At 45.1% G+C, this 19085-nt stretch overlaps 1 long non-coding RNA gene across 2 annotated transcripts; it reads right to left on the bottom strand.

The window, feature by feature from the left end:
- Window positions 1-13421: 13421 nt before the first annotated feature.
- Window positions 13422-18162, bottom strand: LOC125545508. Of its 2 annotated transcripts, XR_007300059.1 has the most exons (3): window positions 18085-18162; window positions 13701-13763; window positions 13422-13613 (listed from the first exon to the last, which is right to left on the bottom strand). It is a non-coding gene; the product is annotated as an uncharacterized LOC125545508 (long non-coding RNA). The 2 variants fall into 2 exon arrangements; XR_007300058.1 differs by lacking the exon at window positions 13701-13763 and having other exon boundaries at window positions 18085-18142.
- Between the last annotated feature and the right edge of the window lie 923 nt (window positions 18163-19085).

The following is a 19085-nucleotide window of genomic DNA, read 5'->3' as shown; positions in this document are numbered from 1 at the left end:
GAGGTAGTCGCGAGTCGACTCGTCGGGACCTTGCACGCACAAGGAAAGCTGACGAGGCTTGGGAGGGCGCTTGTACGTGCTGGTGAAGTTGCGGACGAATGCCTCGGTGAAGTCGACCCAGCTATTGATGTTCCGGGGCTTCAGGCTATTCAGCCATGTCCAGGCCGTGCCCTGGAGCATGAGCGGAACGTACTTTACGGCGACACGCTTGTTGCCGTTTGCTATGCTGACAGCCGTGGAGTAGTCGACCAGCCAGTCTTCTGGCTTCACGGAGCTGGTATACTTGGGCGTGTCTCGTGGGAGCGTGAACCCTTTGGGAAAGGGCTCTTCTCGAATGCGGGGCCCGAAACAAGGCAGACCCAACTCGTCTTCTTCTTCCAGCGCCAGGGATCGGTGAAGCCGGTCGATCCGGTGGCGGGCGTCATTTTCTCCGACTCCCTCTCGGTGGCCAAGGCAGTCGCCGAGAGTCAGATGGTCAACAGGCGGCAGGGAGACTCGCCTCTCCTTGCGCGGAGGGCGAGGCGGACAGTCGTCCTGTCATTCCACTGCTCTCGGGCGGCCGTCTCGGTCGTGCTCTATGGTAATGTGAGTCCGACTATGGCTGACAGTCGGATCCTTGTCTCTTCTTCCTCGGGCGCCGCCGGTCGGCGTCCGAGACGTCGCGCCTTGGTCTCGGCGAAGGTCATCGTTTTGCCGCTGCGGCGCCTCCGTGCGGCAGCCGGCCTCGTTCTACGTGGCAGCCGCGTCGAGGAGCCGCTGGACTCGCTCCATCATCAGGCGGCGCTCTTCGCCCTCGAAATTGTCCAGTTCGTCCGCCGCCGCCTGGGCGGCTCGGATGTTCTCCGCTGGCGTAGCGTACACAGGGCGGCTTGCCCCGAACAGGTCGGCGATGGCTACGCCGCGCTGCTGGACCGCGCCAAGGCGGCTGGGCCCCGCTGGGGCCGGTGAGCCGCCAACAGCGCGATCCATCTCTCGCTGGTAGGCTTCTGACAAGCGTCTCATGCTAGCCAGCTTCTTCGCGCCTTCGACGAGCTGAAGGCGGCGCACCTCCACCGTCTCCGCGTCAGCGTCTTCCGGAATGGGCGCAGTCAGGTCTTGTAGCGCCGCGCCAAGCGGATCATGCGCTCCTTCGCCGGGGAGCTCGTCATGACTGATGACGAGCACCTCGGTGACGGTGCTTCCGTCGCTCTCCGCGTGAGGGAGAGGTTCGTCGTAGACCACCAGATTAGTGGGGAATGCGTCGAGTGACGCGGTGTCGGAGTCGACCAGCATCGGGTCGGTGGAGCCTACAGACTCCAAGTCCACGACAGACTCGCCGGCGATGTGGAGTTGATCGAGGAGGCCCGCGAGGAGGCTCTCGGAGCCGCCCGTGCCAATGTCGGATGCAGGTTCGTCGGAGATGCGAACCTCGCCGACAAGTTCGGCGAGGCGGTTGGCTGCGCAGGCGATCTCAACACCGTGCAGCGCGTCAACGCAAACTCCGTCTGGCGTGCCTGGCTGGCTGCGCTCGCCAGGAAGGAAAAGGGTTCCCGTCCAGAACAGGTCTCCGGATGGCGGTGCACCAGGCCCCATGGTGGGCGCTAAATGTCGGGGGTTGGGTGCGACATATGCCAAAGGATGGCTTATCATGGTGGGGGCGAGTAGAACGTCGCCGGTGCCTGGAAACGGGATGAGGCGTAGACATGCACGTCGGCGAATCTTACCCAGCTTCAGGGCTCTCCGGGGAGATAATACCCCTACTGCTGCTCTACGGGGTCTCCGCATGTTCACTATGGCAAAGTGTTTACACGATTGCTCCTTGAGCTGTTTCCTGGAAGTAGGAGAGGTCAAGGCTAGCTCTCTCGCTCCTATATGATCTGGTCTAGAGCTAATGGGTTCCAACCCTTTGCATGGGTGCCCTGGGGGGTTTATATAGGCCTACCCCCAGGGGTACAATGGTAATCCGGCTGGGCGCGGGCCCAGCCGTCAGTGCCTCCAGCCTCTGTCTTCTCCGCCGACTGCTGGGGCCCACCGACTGGTGGGCCCCGCCGACTGGCTAGGTACGGAGCCGACAGGCCGCGTCCACCGTGGGCGGGTCTTGTCGGCTGCTGATTACTGTAGCCGTGCTTCTAATGACGCGGGCTTCGTCATGGAGTCGTGGCAACAGCCCCGCCGCCTGGCGGGCGATCACTATTGCCACTCTCCATCACATCTGGTTAATGGCGCGTGGGCCCCGGGGGAGGAGTCGGCCGACTCTCGGGGGCCGACTCCCGACGGGTCCGACTTGTGGCGCACTCGCCGTCTTCTGGGATCCTGCTGGCCGGTGGGACCCGCCGCCCAAAGGTCGTACAGACAAGCCGTCGTGGGCGCAGGATTCGGTCCACCGGTGCTGATGTCAGGGCCAGCATGGCGATAGTGCCACGCCGCACGGAGATCTCCGCGGGTACGGCGTGCTGTGACCATGCTTGCCTTTGGAAAGGGGTGGGAGCAGTCTTCACTGTAGCCACTCCCCTGTCCTATCCCTCTTGATGAGGACATGGGGTTCTGCTGGAGTCGTGGGCCGACTCCCCATGGCCGGCTTCTCTGGAAGTCGCCAGTCAGGAGTCGGCTTATCCTGAAGTCGTCCCCGGGACTCGGCCGTGAGTGGGCAGTCGGTCGCCTTGCCGTCGACTTCTCAGAAGGCGGCTCTTCGTCCTGGGGTCTTGAGGGGCGCAGCCTGCCCCGATGTCTTGAAAGGTTCTGGGGCTCGGGTTAGCCTACCCATGGCTCATTACTCCGACATTTTCTCTCATTTTTTCCCTTTTTTTGTGGGCTTCTTTGGCCTCTTTTTTTATTTGGGCTTCTTTGGCCTCTTTTATTTATTTTTAAAGTCCGGAGTCTCATCCCGACTTGTGGGGGAATCATAGTCTCCATCATCCTTTCCTCACTGGGGCAATGCTCTAATAATGATGATCATCACACTTTTATTTACTTACAACTCGATACTAGAACAAAGATATGACTCTATATGAATGCCTCCGGCGGTGTACCGGGATGTGCAATGATCTAGCGTAGCAATGACATCAAAAAAGGGACAAGCCATGAAAACATCATGCTAGCTATCTCACAATCATGCAAAGCAATATGACAATGAATGCTCAAGTCATGTATACGATGATGATGGAAGTTGCATGGCAATATATCTCAGAATGGCTATGGAAATGCCATAATAGGTAGGTATGGTGGCTGTTTTGAGGAAGGTATATGGTGGGTTTATGGTATCGGCGAAAGTTGCGCGATACTAGAGAGGCTAGCAATGGTGGAAGGGTGAGAGTGTGTATAATCCATGGACTCAACATTAGTCATAAAGAACTCACATACTTATTGCAAAAATCTATTAGTCATCGAAACAAAGTACTACGCGCATGCTCCTAGGGGGATAGATTGGTAGGAAAAGACCATCGCTCGTCCCCGACCGCCACTCATAAGGAAGACAATCAATAAATAAATCATGCTCCGACTTCGTTACATAACGGTTCACCATACGTGCATGCTACGGGAATCACAAACCTCAACACAAGTATTTCTACAATCCACAACTACCCACTAGCATGACTCTAATATCACCATCTTTATATCGCAAAACTATTGCAAGGAATCAAACATATCATATTCAGTGATCTACAAGTTTTATGTAGGATTTTATGACTAACCATGTGAATGACCAGTTCCTGTCATCTCTCTAAATAGATATAAGTGAAGAAAGAGAGTTTAATTCTTTCTACAAAAGATATGCCCATGCTCTAACAAATATAAGTGAAGCAAAAGAGCATTCTACAAATGGCGGTTGTCTATGTAAAGAGAAACAGGCAATCCAAACTTCAAATGATATAAGTGAAGCACATGAAGCATTCTATAAAGCCATACTCAAAAGATATAAGTGAAGTGCAAAGAACATTCTATAAATAAACCAAGGACTATCTCATACCATCATGGTGCATAAAAGAAAAATGAAAACTAAATGAAAAAGACGCTCCAAGATTGCACATATCGCATGAACGAAACGAATCCAAAAACATACCGATACTTATGGAAGAAAGAGGGGATGCGTTCCGGGGCATCCCCAAGCTTAGACGCTTGAGTCTCCTTGAATATTTACTTGGGGTGCCTTGGGCATCCCCAAGCTTGAGCTCTTGCCTCTCTTCATTCTTCTCACATCAAGACCTTCTCGATCATCGAACACGTCATCCACACAAAACTTCAACAGAAAACTCGTAAGATCCGTTAGTATAATGAAGCAAATCACTACTCTAAGTACTGTTGCAAACCAATTCATATTTTGTTTTTGAATTGTGTCTACTGTAATATAACTTTTTCATGGCTTAATCCACTGATATGACTCGATAGTTTCATCAAAACAAGCAAACTATGCATCAAAAACAGAATCTGTCTAAAACAGAATAGTCTGTAATAATCTGAACATTCACCATACTTATGATACTTGAAAAATTCTACCAAAATTAGGAAAAATAAAAAAAAATTGTAGGAAGACAGTGCAAAGAGAATCAGAACCATTTGACGTTCCAGCTAAAAATGTAAAATCGTGCACTACAGCCAAAGTTTCTGTCCTGCACCGTACAAACCATCAAGCAAATGTAAACATCCTAAAGGCAAACCTTGGCACATTATTTTTACTAGCAAAAGGGCCCATGCATTGCTACGGGTTGATTTATTTGGATGATTTGGCCGGAGAATTTAACCAGAGTTCAGTCTTCATTTTGGCGGTTGGCCCATTTAGGATTGCCATTATCTGGACCATGGGCCATAGATGTGAAGAATTGTACTCATTCCCTCAAATGATGCCTCCTTCAAGAACCCCGCTACCCTAGGGTTGAATTTGAGTTGTGCGTGGAATAGTTTTTGAGTGGGATAAACATATGGTGGAAGGGCTGCGGTTGGAGAGGAAGGGGAGAACTTCATGTCGGGTGCCTATTTTCTCAACTTCGAAGCATATTCTTCAAGAATTTAATTACTAATTTAAAGGATTTTCAGATATTATTTGAATTATGAGCAATGGTACGTACATGCTAATTTTTGGTCAAGACTTCCAAGTACTTCAAGAACTTAAATACTACTCCCTCTATTCACTTTTATAAGACGTCATAGGTATTTCAGACAGAATTCCAAACAGTTCAATGTATGTTGTCTGAGACGTCTTATAAAAATGAACAGAGGAAGTACTACTCTTTAATAGATGAAAATAAAAGGATTTCTAATTTCGATAGTAACATAATGTTGGATCCATTCCTTTTGAATTGTCACTTTTTCCATCATGATTCTTGGGAAGAGACGTTGGCAGTAATTCACCTTCGACATTTTATTTGTGAAAATGTATGTCTCTTTAAGTCGCGCATAAAAAAATTTGGTCGAATTTTCATTGAGAAGATAAAATGGCCCTACCTCATGTGCAGCGTCAATAATCATGGGTTGAAGGCATCATGGATTGGAGCATGCTAAGTCCGGAGGCGAATCAATTGTTGGAGTGGAGGGGATCGAAGAAACCATGATGGAAGTTCATGACAGATTCTTCTGTGCCTCGGTGGAGCAGGAAAGGCTGAACGAATGACTTTTAGGAGGAGTTGCCTTTTTATTTAACGTGAAATTATGCATGTAGGACAGTGGGGGAGGACTTCCTAATGTATTTTTCATGGAATTGTTCATCTATAATAACTTTATAATTTCTCAAAATAAATCTAATTACTAAAGGAGAGATCAATTTCCAAAAAAGATATATCTAATGGACAATTTTGTTAATTTTGGAGTGGGTTGTGATGTATTTTTCATCTAATGGCAGTAATAAATAAATAAATAAAGGAGAGATCGCATGAAGAATTTCGATAGTGATGTCCTCCTTCTATATTATTTCCTTCTCTCTTCCCTCCTATGCACCTCGTATAGCTCCTTCCGTTCGACGAACAATGCACGCACAAATTTTTAGGAAACACCTCGATGGCTCACATAGGCTAACGACGAAGAAAAGCCCATATGTTGACTTATTATGGTTCGGCCCAGTCTAGCGACGAAAAAATGCCAACGTACAATAAATCCACCTTCAATTAGTACCACCTTGGATTTTTGAAAAAAATATGGACTGAAAGCATAAATTCATGGGAAGAAGCGTATTGTGACGGTGAACCCACGGAGTCAATCCGTGCTTTATTATTAGGGAAAGATAATACAGTGGAATTGTACAAGGGGATAATTATTTTTATTGAAAAGTTTCTGTAATTAAGATTCACAAAGTTCCCATGGGCATGAACAAAGTTCAAGGACGTCCCCCACTTTCACAATGCTCGTCTCTCTCACTTTCACTTTTCTTTTTGAAAAAGTTTTGGGTTCCCCTCTTTATTTTTGTTATTTTTAAACTATATAAAAGCACTCAACAGAAATAAATGACTCTCTAAAACTTCCGGGTTGTCTCCCTGGCAGCGCTTTCTTTAAAGCCATTAAGCTAGGCATATAGTGCTCAAGTAATGAATCCACTCGGATCTCAAGGTATATCAAAGCCAATTTTAATTAACAATGATTTAGCATTAAGTAGTGAGCACAAAGTAACATATATCATTTAACAACGAAGTCTAACTCTCTTCCTATGCATCGGCATGTCATAAAAGAACAATTCATGCACACATAGTAAAGGCCAATGCATAGTATAAACAGTTTCTTGCAATTTTGTCATATTGGAAACGTAGAGAGGTGGAGATATAGTTCCTCTCTCATAATAATTGCAAGTCGGAGCAACAAGCACATGCATATTATATTCATCAAAATCATCATGTGTAACGGTAAAAGGCAACCCATCAATAAGTGCAAACTTCTTCGATATAGTGTAGTCAGGAGAATTCAAAAAGATAATAGGACTATCATGCGTGGGTGCAATAGCAACAATTTCATGTTTAATATAAGGAACTCTAGCAAGTTCATCTCCATAAGCATAATTCATATTGGCATCTTGGCCACAAGCATAGCAAGCATCATCAAAAAGGGATATTTCAAAAGAATCGACGGGATCATAGCAATTATCATAGCATTCATCCTTCGGTAAGCATGAAGGGAAATTAAACGATGTATGAGTTGAAGAGTTACTCTCATTAGAAGGTGAGCACGGGTGATCAATCCGCTCTTCGTCCATTTGTTCTTCGCTCCCTTCCTCATCTTTTTCACCCAATGAGCTCACAGTTTCATCAATTTCTTCTTCCATAGACTCCTGCAAAATATTAGTCTCTTCTTGGACAGCGGAGACTTTCTTAATAAGCGCATTAATTTCGTAATTATATTCATAATTCTCATAACAATATTTCAGGATAGCTAAATTTTCAGGTATATAAACATCATCATCAAAATCTTCAAACTCTTTAAACATAGATTCAATTTCATAAGCACCCTTAAAATAACAAATTATTCTATTTGTTCCACATCATAGTAATCATATATACCATTAGCATAAGAAGCTAAGGTTTCATTATCATTAAATTCACATGAAAAGGGAAGGTGTGGAGCCTTCACCTTAGAGCAACAAGTATAATCATATCTCAAGCATAGTTGCCTAGCATACTAATTCAATATATGAATTTGATCCCATAATAGTTTCCCTTTTTGTGTCAAGCGCTAATCCCTAAAGTATTCACGTTGATCCAACCTTACTCCCATTACATAATTGAATGGGGTTTTCTCAGGATTATTAAAGTAGTACATAATATTTTTCACATAACCAGCATCGAGGGTTTTAGGAGGTTCCCCATCTCCATGAGCAGAAAGTACACCTAATTTTTTTGGTATTTCGTGTTCCATATCCATAACTAAAGATAAAGAACAACTAAGAACAGCAAATAAAAATTACTTAGTGATAAAGCAAACAAGCACACACGAGAATATTCACCCCACGCTATTGCTCCCCGGCAACGGCGCCAGAAAAAGGTCTTGATAACCCACAAGTATAGGGGATCGCAATAGTTTTCGATAAGTAAGAGTGTCGAACCCAATGAGGAGCTAAAGGTAAGAACAAATATTCCCTCAAGTTCTATCGACCACCGATACAACTCTACGCACGCTTGACGTTCGCTTTACCTAGAACAAGTATGAAACTAGAAGTACTTTGTAGGTGTTGTCGGGTAGGTTTGCAGGATAATAAAGAGTACATAAATAAAAAGTAGGGGCTGTTTAGATAAAGAAACAATAAAGTAAATATAGTGAGTGTGGAAAAGTGGTGGTAGGATTTGTGAAATTGCCCCTAAGCAATTGACTACTTTACTAGACCGATAGCAAGTATTATGTGGGAGAGGCCACTGCTAGCATGTCATCTCTGACTTGGAATTCTATGAACTTATGATTGGAACTATTAGCAAGCATACGCAACTACTAATGTTCATTAAGGTAAAACCCAACCATAGCATTAAGATATATTGGCCCCCCTTCAATCCCGTATGCATCAATTTCTATGCTAGGTTGAAGCTTCTGTCACTCTTGCCCTCCAATACACAGTCCTATCAACATACAACTAACCCTCGGATGTGATCCACGCGCGCAATCATATGATGGGCACCAAAGGACAACAACATAACCACAAGAAAATTATATCAATCATAGCAATTCATCAACCACCGATAGGACAACGAAAATCTACTCAGACATCATAGGATGGCAACACATCATTGGATAATAATATGAAGCATAAACCACCATGTTCAAGTAGAGGGTACAGCGGGTTGCGGGAGAGTGTACCTCTGTAGATAGAGGGGGAAAGGTGATGGAGATGTTGGTGAAGATGGCGGAGGTGTTGGTGTAGATCGCGGTGATGATGATGGCCCCGGCGGCGTTCCGGCGCCACCAGAAGCGAGGGGGAGAGAGCCCCCCTCCTTCTTCTTCTTCCTTGACCTCCTCCCTAGATGGGAGAAGGGTTTCCCCTCTGGTCCATGGCCTCCATGGCACAGGAGGGGCGAGAGCCCCTTCGAGATTGGATCTGTCTCTCTGTCTCTCCCTGTTTCTACGTTCTCAGATTCTTCCCTTTCACCGTTTCCTATATTCCCGGAGATCCGTAACTCCGATTGGGCTGAAATTTTGACACGATCTCTATCCGGAAATTAGCTTTCTTGCGGCGAAAGAAGGGCATGAACCGCCTTACGGGTGGCCCACGAGGGTCAGGGGCGCGCCTGGGGGGCAGGCGCGCCCTCCTGCCTCGTGGCCACCTCGGGCACGTCTCGCGTGGATTTTTCTTCCCAAAAATCATATATATTCCAAAACAAATCTCCGTCAGTTTTTATCCCGTTTGGACTCTGTTTGATATGGATATTCTACGAAACAAAAAACATGCAACAAATAGGAACTGGCGCTGGGCACTGGATCAATATGTTAGTCCCAAAAATAGTATAAAAGTTGCCAAAAGTATATGAAAGTTGTAGAATATTGGCATTGAACAATCAAAAATTATAGATACGATGGAGACGTATCACTCGCCTCGAAGTTGGCCTTGAAGGTGGTGGTTGCAGCGGATTCAAGGTCCGGCCACCGGAGGAAGCGCGACATGGGATGGAGCGGATGGCGCCTCTGAGTATCCCGGGCTGCTACGCAACTCCCACCACTCTGGCGGCTCAGTGTCCACTAGGGGAGCATGAGCAAAGTGTGCGGCAGTGAGCACAACACAATCAGGCGGGCGACGTGCGATGTGTGCTATGAGTTCGGCGGCAGACGAGGACTCATGACTCCGACGTGGTCACCATCATTGTCGCTCACCACGAAAGCGCATAACAAGTGTTCGACGAAATATACGAGCAAAATGTAAGTTTTACTCCCTTAAGTTCAGAGAATCGGTTAGAAACAACACTTTTTAAAAGGAGCAAATGTACTCCTCTAAAGGATACTGAGTCGTTTACTCCTCTAAATTACAGGGGATGAGTTAGAGTTGCTCTTATATATAGCATCATCTTCTAATATACAAAAGGGCCACTATTAGGGAAAAGCCTATACACAGAATCTTACCAGCAGCGCGCTTTAAAATTAGGCGCTGCTGCTAAGTAGCAGTAGCGCGGGCCATGAAAACTCGCTGCTGAAACAAGTTTATCAGTAGCGCGTGCACTCCAAGAAGCGCTACTGCTAAAATTCCCACGACGCCGCCGCGAGGCCAGTTATAGCAGCAGCGCGTTAAAATAAACAGCGCTACTGCTACGTAATGTAGCAGCAGCGCATTCAGGCAATAATCGCTACTGCTAAATTAACTACAAAAATCAATGAGCATTCAGCGCATTCAGCGTAACGTAGCAGCAGCGTATTTTTTATGTCTATGTCTATTTTTACATACTGACACATAGCAGTAGCGCGTTCAGGCCGAAAGGCGCTACTGATAGGTAGTTTAGCAGTAGCGCATTTACCTATAGCGCGCTACTGCTATTCCATTCCATCTCCCCCCACTCACTAGCCTCATCCACAGATCACACTCACACACACTCACAGTCTCCTCCTCACCCCCCGCGCCGCCGGTCCTCCCCCGTCGCCCCTCCCCCGATCTGCGCCGCTGTCGCCTCATCCTCCTCGCTGGACTCGGTACCGGCCTCCTCCTCCGTCCTCCCTCCACTCGCCACTGGCCGCCCCCTCCTCGCTCCGCCTTCCTCCTCGATCCGTCCTCCCTCCACTCGCCGCAGGCCGGCCCCTCCTCACTCCGCCTTCCTCCTCCGTTCTACTATCTTCTCCCTCCTTGAGTTGCCCCTCCTTGTCCCTCCTCCCTGATACATTTTGATTTAGTAGGCTTTCATATGTAACATTTTGATTTAGTTGATATGATTCAGTTGATTTAGTAGGCTAGTTGATTTAGTTGATTTAGAACATTTTGATTTAGTTTATTTAGTAGGCTAGTTGATTTAGTAGGCTAGTTTATTTAGAACATTTTGATTTAGTTGATTTAGTATGCTCGATTTAGTTTTTTTGTAATAAGTTATTTTTTGGCAAAATGTAGGTGCCAATTTAGTTAAATTTGCCACTTGTTTCCTGTGAAGTGAATCGTTAATCCTTTGCTCATATTGCTTTAGGAAAATGGCGCCACCACCAGCACCACTATGTCGACTGTGCAAGTCAAGGTGCGCCAGCAGCCTTGCAAGTGGCAAGCTATTCGTCATCTACTTCCATCCGAGTTTTCGTCATGTGGCGGTAAGAAATTAGATGAAATGTAACAACTATTTTATTTTTAGTGTTGGCATTACTGCATTGTGTCATTTTGCTTTTCTTACACAGATCGTCCCATGCAATGTGAGGTTGAAATTCAACAAGCTGACAGGAGACACTGTGACATTTGAGGCTCCTGGGGAGCCGTACACTATGGAGGTCGAGAAAGGACGCAATATGTCGCAGATTGGAGGAGATGGATGGGCCCGTTTCCTCGCTCGCATGCGTCTTACTGGTGGTGAGTTGATTAGATTCTTCTTCAGAGCAGAAAGACCCAAGCTGGTTGTCATTTATATCAACCTGGTGGAAGATGATGAAGATGACGAAGATGATGAAGATAATGAGGACCCACTCAATGAAGATGATGAGAACCCACTTCATGAAGCCATCATAGCTCAAAGAATGAGGCTGAGCGAGGAGGAGGTGTGCAACCTATTGGACATAATTCCGTCACGTGATGACTTTGTCGGGGTGCCATTCGTGACCCGCCTGACAAGTACCATGGTCGATCGGCATGAAATGGTATGTTATACGTACTGCATGTAGCAATTTGATGATATATATATGCTTTATTGTTATACTTACAAATGCAAATTATCCGATTATATGCTTAGTGAATCCGATGATATGCTTAGTGTAGAATCCAATGATATGCTTTGTGGAATCTAGTCGATGATATACTTTAGTGTAGAGTCTGATCACATGCTTATTAGTGTAGAATCCAAGGAACTATTAATAGTGTAGATACTCCATATATATACTTATTAGTAGAATTCATGATTAATTAGTACAAATGTGTAGTACTGTGTCTTTTGATAGTGTAGAAATCTAGACTTAATAGAAATATTTTTGCAAGAGTATGTGTGAGGCTATTTATTAATTGATATGTTTTCCTTATTCAGAGATTGCCAAAGAACCTATCTGTGAGTTGTGGTATCGAGCCTGATGAAGAAGGCTCAGTTGGACTACGCCTTATCGCAAGGGGCTCCGTCACCACATGTACTTATCGCATGGGCACAGATGGTCGCACACACTTGAACTCGGCTGGGTGGAAGAGATTCCTCGTTGGCAAGAATCTTCGTGGTGGACAGGCCATCCTAATTACTATCAGGAACACCCACCGCCCAGGCTTGAGGATGATGATCGTCGTCGATATTATCTAGAACTACATATGTGTGTGTGGCTATATCATCTAGAACTACATATGATGATTCATCTAGAACTACATATGATGATCGTCGTCGATATCATGTAGAACTACATATGATGATCGTCGTCGATATCATCTAGAACTAAATATGATGATTGTCGTCGATGTCACCTTGTACTGCTTGAGGATGCATGTTGAGTATATATGAAATTGTTATCTAGTACTCCCTCGGTTCCAAATTACTCGTCGTGGTTTGAGTTCAAATTTGAACTAAAACCACGACGAGTAATTTCGAACCGATGGAGTACTACCTAGTACCTATAATGCTTTATGAAATTGATATCTAGTAGTACCTAGTATCTGGAAATTGCAGTTTATCGAAGCTGGAATGGGGAAATGGTGAAAGATATAACAGTAGCGCTGGACCGGGAAATCGCTACAGCTAAGTAATAGCAGCGCGTTCCTGAAAAGCGCTGCTGCTATAGTCAATAGTGGTAGCGCGGGTACAAGCAGCGCTACTACTAAAAGTTAGCTGTAGCGCCTTATTGGTAGCGCGGGCACCGGCGCTGCTGCTAGCCTTTTCCCTAGTAGTGGGATGCGTTAGAGTTGCTCTTATATACCTGAGATACAAAAATGCTAGACTTATAGGTGATATTAGCACATATGCCCGTGTGTTGCAACGGAACAATTTTTTTGACGTGTATATAAAATTAACCAAATATGCACTGCAAAATTCAATCAACTATATCGTTCAAGTAAGTATATATTTGAATTTCAAATGTTGCAATTTATAAATTATTATGGGTGGAACAACTCATGTGGATGTGCAGCTGGTCATCCAGTGTGTATATTATATATTCTTAGAAAAGAAAGTTAGCAAAAAAAACACTGACCGTCCAGGGAGATGTGGATGTGGTTATAGCAGGAGCATGGGCTTCAAACATCAGAAAAGTTACAAGGCAACAGAAACCCCTCCGAGCAAGTTCAGCCAAAGCTAAGCAACATTTGTGCGAGGAACCATCACCCTTGGGTATACAAAATGCACAAGTTATTTAATTAAGTAATTCACTAACTAAGAAATGTTACAATTTGGAAAGCCGGAAGATGAAACTGTTAATATCTTCAAACAAACAAAGGACATTTTAAAGTTTACAACTCACAAAGGGACCTCGGTAAAAAGCTGCAAGATTGCTGATTAAAAACTTCTTCAGACAGAGGAATAAGTTTTTACTTTTAGCTTGAGGGCTACACACTTCGGGTAAATGAAAATATGAAGACTTCACGAAGTGTATCCCTGCAAGAAAAAGGACGTCGCCAGAAGTAAAAAGGCTGTAAGATTGATGATAAAAATTTCTTCAGACAAAGAGGAATACGTATTTACTTTTAGCTTGAGGGCTACAAACTTCAGGTAAATGAAAATATAAAGAGTTCACAAAGTGTATCCCTGCACAAAAAATAATCACAAAGCGTCTTTCAGTATAAAAACTCCATCGAAGACTATAGTGCTACGTGCGACATCACATATTCAGATAGAACATAAATACTTCCCGAGAAAATATTTACTTTTTGCAAAGATTCAATCACTGTTGCAGATAATTTATCTGACAGGAAGAAAAAAATGACTTTTTGAAGCATGTGCACACTTCATATGATAATGAAACTTAAGCGTACACCAATGCCCATGAAATTTACTTTATATGTTGTACTTGGCAACAATGGCAATAGAGCATCATCTTCTAGCAGAAACAATAAACCATGGCAGTCCAGACAAACAGCAGCGTCGCAATTGTATGCAAAGCGACATCTAGCAGCAGCCATATCTAGCAACAGTTCATTAAAAAATAGCAGTAGCAATCCCCACCGAGAGCTCCATTTGACCAGTTTGTGCCTCTTCTCCACACATCACCATCGCTCCTTCTCCCTTGACCTTATCCACCAGCCAGCGCCGCTCATCCTCTTCTCCATCCAGCCTACGAGCTGCCTCGCTCCCAGCTTCTTCCAACCTACGGCCGGTCATGCTCCATCCCCATGCCACGACGTCCCCCCGTGTTCCAGCCACACCCATAGCTCCGTTCCTCTACCCCGACCATTGCCAGGGCGATTGCTGCCGCACGATCCCCGTGCTCCCCCCGCCCGCCCGTGTTCTAGCCACACCCATGGCTCCGTTCCTCTTCCCCGACCGCGGCAAGGGCGATAAACGCCGCCGATCCCGCCGGACTCCGTCACCGGAGCAACCACACCGGCCGTCCCACCATCTCTCCTCTTCCTCCTTCCCTCGGTCCTCTCTCTATCATGCGCCTCACTTCTCCTGCTCCTCGTCCTCTCCTTCCCTCCAGTCTCTCTCTCTCTCTCTCTCTCTCTCTCTCTCTCTCTCTCTCTCCCCCCTGCATCTCTCTTTCTCTCAATCCCTCTCTCTCTGGTTTGGCGCATACCTACAGGAGCTTGCCCTACCGCGGTGTGGGAGGGATGGGGGCGTGGCGGCGGAGGCAACCCAAACACCAGGCGTCTCGAGTTATCTTGCGGAAGACACAGGGATTGTCGAATCGTGTCTTTTGCAGAAGAACATCACGGAGTGCGGGTTAATTCCAGGGAATACCAGGGGCTTTTTTGTAAAAGGTGCACGACAGTGAACCCGGAGACTCAATCCGTGCTTTATTAATAGCAAAAGGGCCCGTGCGTTGCTACGGGTTGATTTATTTGGATGTTTTGACCGGAGAATTTAACCGGAGTTCAGTCTTCATTTTGGCGGTTGGCCCATTTAGGATTGCCATTATCTGGACCATGGGCCATAGATGTGAAGAATTGTACTCATTCCCTCAAACGATGCCTCCTTCAAGAACCCCGCTATCCTAGGGTTGAATTTGAGTTGTGCGTGGAAGAGTTTTTGAGTGGGATAAACATATGGTGGAAGGGTTGCGGTTGGAGAGGAAGGGGAGAACTTCATGTCGGGTGCCTATTTTCTCAACTTCGAAGCATATTCTTCAAGAATTTAATTACTAATTTAAAGGATTTTCGGATATTATTTGAATTATGAGCAATGGTACATACATGCTAATTTTTGGTCAAGACTTCCAAGTACTTCAAGAACTTAAATACTACTCCCTCTATTCACTTTTATAAGACGTCATAGGTATTTCAGACAGAAGTCAAAACAGTTCAATGTATGTTGTCTGAGACGTCTTATAAAAATGAACAGAGGAAGTACTACTCTTTAATAGATGAAAATAAAAGGATTTCTAATTTTGATAGTAACATAATGTTGGATCCATTCCTTTTGAATTGTCACTTTTTCCATCATGATTCTTGGGAAGAGACGTTGGCAGTAATTCACCTTCGACATTTTATTTGTGAAAATGTATGTCTCTTTAAGTCGCACATAAAAAAATTTGGTCAAATTTTCATTGAGAAGATAAAATGGCCCTACCTCATGTGCAGTGTCAATAATCATGGGTTGAAGCCATCATGGATTGGAGCATGCTAAGTCCGGAGGCGAATCAATTGTTGGAGTGGAGGGGATCGAAGAAACCTTGATGGAAGTTCATGACAGATTCTTCCGTGCCTCGGTGGAGCAGGAAAGGCTGAACGAATGACTTTTAGGAGGAGTTGCCTTTTTATTTAACGTGAAATTATGCATGTAGGACAGTGGGGGAGGACTTCCTAATGTATTTTTCATGGAATTGTTCATCTATAATAACTTTATAATTTCTCAAAATAAATCTAATTACTAAAGGAGAGATCAATTTCCAAAAAAGATATATCTAATGGACAATTTTGTTAATTTTGGAGTGGGTTGTGATGTATTTTTCATCTAATGGCAGTAATAAATAAATAAATAAAGGAGAGATCGCATGAAGAATTTCGATAGTGATGTCCTCCTTCTATATTATTTCCTTCTCTCTTCCCTCCTATGCACCTCGTATAGCTCCTTCCGTTCGACGAACAATGCACGCACAAATTTTAGGAAACACCTCGATGGCTCACATAGGCTAACGACGAAGAAAAGCCCATATGTTGACTTATTATGGTTCGGCCCAGTCTAGCGACGAAAAAAACGCCAACGTACAATAAATCCACCTTCAATTAGTACCACCTTGGATTTTGGAAAAAATATGGACTGAAAGCGTAAATTCACGGGAAGAAGCATATTGTGACGGTGAATCCACGGAGTCAATCCGTGCTTTATTATTAGGGAAAGATTAGGGAAAGATTTAATAAGTTTAACAGGCTGACCCTTCTTCCCTCACTAATCAATATCCCCCATCCTCCGAATTTCAGGGTGGGTCTCTCTTCCCCTGATTACCAATCAAAACATGCCACATCAACCTAGCATGTGAAACTCTCGTAGGTCCTCTGTAGTTGTTATGACATAATGACTTAATGTATTTTTGCGAGAATTTTTTACAACTTTCAAACACGGTTTTCACGAAGTTCTTATTGCAACTTGGTTTTGACCAGATACTATCTCACTGGGTTAACCTACACTAAATATGCTAGTTCCAGTTTGATGGACACATGTCCACTAGTCTAGGATCGAAAAGCAGATCTCGCTGCAAGGCCACAACACATTAGCATGTCATCATCGCCACACTGAAATTTGAGATGTTGCTCCGTGATTACCCCTTCGACGGACCTCATAGTATTACCATTTGTTTTAGGGACTACTTAGTGCACAACAACATGTTATTTTCACATCTGGCGATTGGTTTCATTAAACACTGTTTTTTTCTATTAACCTTTGGATGTATATGTGTCTTCTTCCCACATTTGTTGCCACTACAATACAAAAACCAAATGAGTAAGTGTTTTATCATATAATTGGAAACTTATAGTGTTATTTTTTTGTTCTTTTAGATGTCCTGGAGAAAATAGCTAAAATTTGGATGGTAGTTTCGGATAGATTAGTAATTTAGTGATCAAATTTTCACTTAAAACCCAAAACACTCCTGATTGGATATCCGTGCTCCGCTCTAGTTGCAAAGCTATGCCTTGAGCCAACCTGAGTTCCACCTCAGTCTTTGGTGTGCTTACGTGACTACCTCACCTTGTAGTACCTCTACTTCGGCTCGACGTCTGAGACATCAAACTAAGTTTCGGAGCTCGCCGAACAACCATAACCGTTACCCACTATCTCTAGCCATTATTGAGTGTTCGTCCTCTGCTTTTTTTGTCAAACTAAAGCCCTCAAAGAGGGCTCAACATTACTAATATCAACATCCCAAACAGTGTAAAGAGAGGAGTTTCCCTAAAGGAAAGGAAATGGCTTCAAAAGCTATTTTTGAAATTGCATCGAGTAGAGCAACTAGAGAAAGATTTACAAAAGAAAGTCTTTTTAGCTGGAGAGTGAGCAAGGATATTCTTCATTCTTGGAAAATGTGTGACCTTGCAGTAGTTTAGGCTCGATGTGATGTTGAAGAAATCGGCAAGCTATGGTATGATTCTGCAGTGTCCTTGGTTTCCAAGTAGAGTCTCCATCCTTGAGATATGCTTTCATAACTGATGCCTTCATCTCACTAGACAAGTGATAACCCACAAATATAGGGGGTCTACCATAGCATTTTCAATAAGTAAGAGTATCGAAGCCAAAGAAGAGCAGAAAATTGGCTGATGGAAAACTAGTAAGAAATCACCGCAAAAGCTGCAAAGAGTTTCTGATGGTGTTTTTTTTGTTGGGAACGTAGCATGCAATTTCAAAAAAATTCCTATGCTCACGCAAGATCTATCTAGGAGATGCACAACAATGAGAGGGGGAGAGTGTGTCTACGTACCCTTGTAGACAGAAAGCGGAAGTGTTTGACAACGCGGTTGATGTAGTCAAACTTCTTCTCATTCCGACCGATCAAGCACCGAACGTACGACAGCTCTGAGTTCTGCACACGTTCAACTCGATGACGTCCCTCGAACTCTTGATCCAACAGATTGTCGTGGAAGTAGATGAGTTCCGTCAGCACGACGGCGTGATGACAGTGATAGTGAACTGATCCACGCAGGGCTTCGCCTAGCACCGCGAGAATATGACCGAGGGTGTAATCTGTGGAGGGGGGCGCCACACATGGCTAACAGATTGTTGGTGTGTCTTCTAGGCAACCCCTCCCCATATATATATATAGGTGAGAGGGGGAGGAGAGGCAGCCAGGGGCGCCCTAGGGTTGGTCGCCGCCCCTAGGCGCCCTGCCTTGCCCTGCGCCCCCCTTTCCATGTATGCATGAAGGGGAAGGAAAGGGAGGGGGGTGAGGGAAGGACGTGGGAATCCTAATTCACACTTTTCTTTCCCTTTCCTCCTTTCCTTCTCCTCCTCCTATAGCCTGATAGGGTGCACCAGCCCCTGGCCCATAGGATTGGGTAGGAGACGAGGATAAGCGGTGCTGGCCGAGAAGATAAGGTTGGATGGAGCGACACACAGCGGTGCGTGGTGCTGGTTAAAGTTGGATCGGGCGGGCGGACGAGCTGCGTGCAGGTTATGTGCTGGCAGGCAGGCAAGCGGCGTGAACTACGACTTGTGTGCTCGCTAGGCGCCGCCTTCGCGTGCTCTGGCCGGGCGTGCTGGCTACCGAGCCGCATACATACTTGCACGCGTTGGCCGAGCCGCATGCGTGTGTCCTCGTGATAGGCACTGTAAACCAACTGGGCTCGGCATGCTTTGGGCCATGGCCTGTCACAATATATTTTTTGATTGGGCAGTAGAAAAAATACACAAAACACTTAGTGTTTTCTTTGTAACATATGCTCTGAGTAGATCGATTGCAATTACATAAATTATGTTTAGTTG

Source organism: Triticum urartu, chromosome 3 (genome assembly GCF_003073215.2).
Source record: "Triticum urartu cultivar G1812 chromosome 3, Tu2.1, whole genome shotgun sequence".
NCBI lineage: Eukaryota > Viridiplantae > Streptophyta > Magnoliopsida > Poales > Poaceae > Triticum > Triticum urartu.
This window is presented reverse-complemented; position numbering and strand designations above follow the sequence as displayed.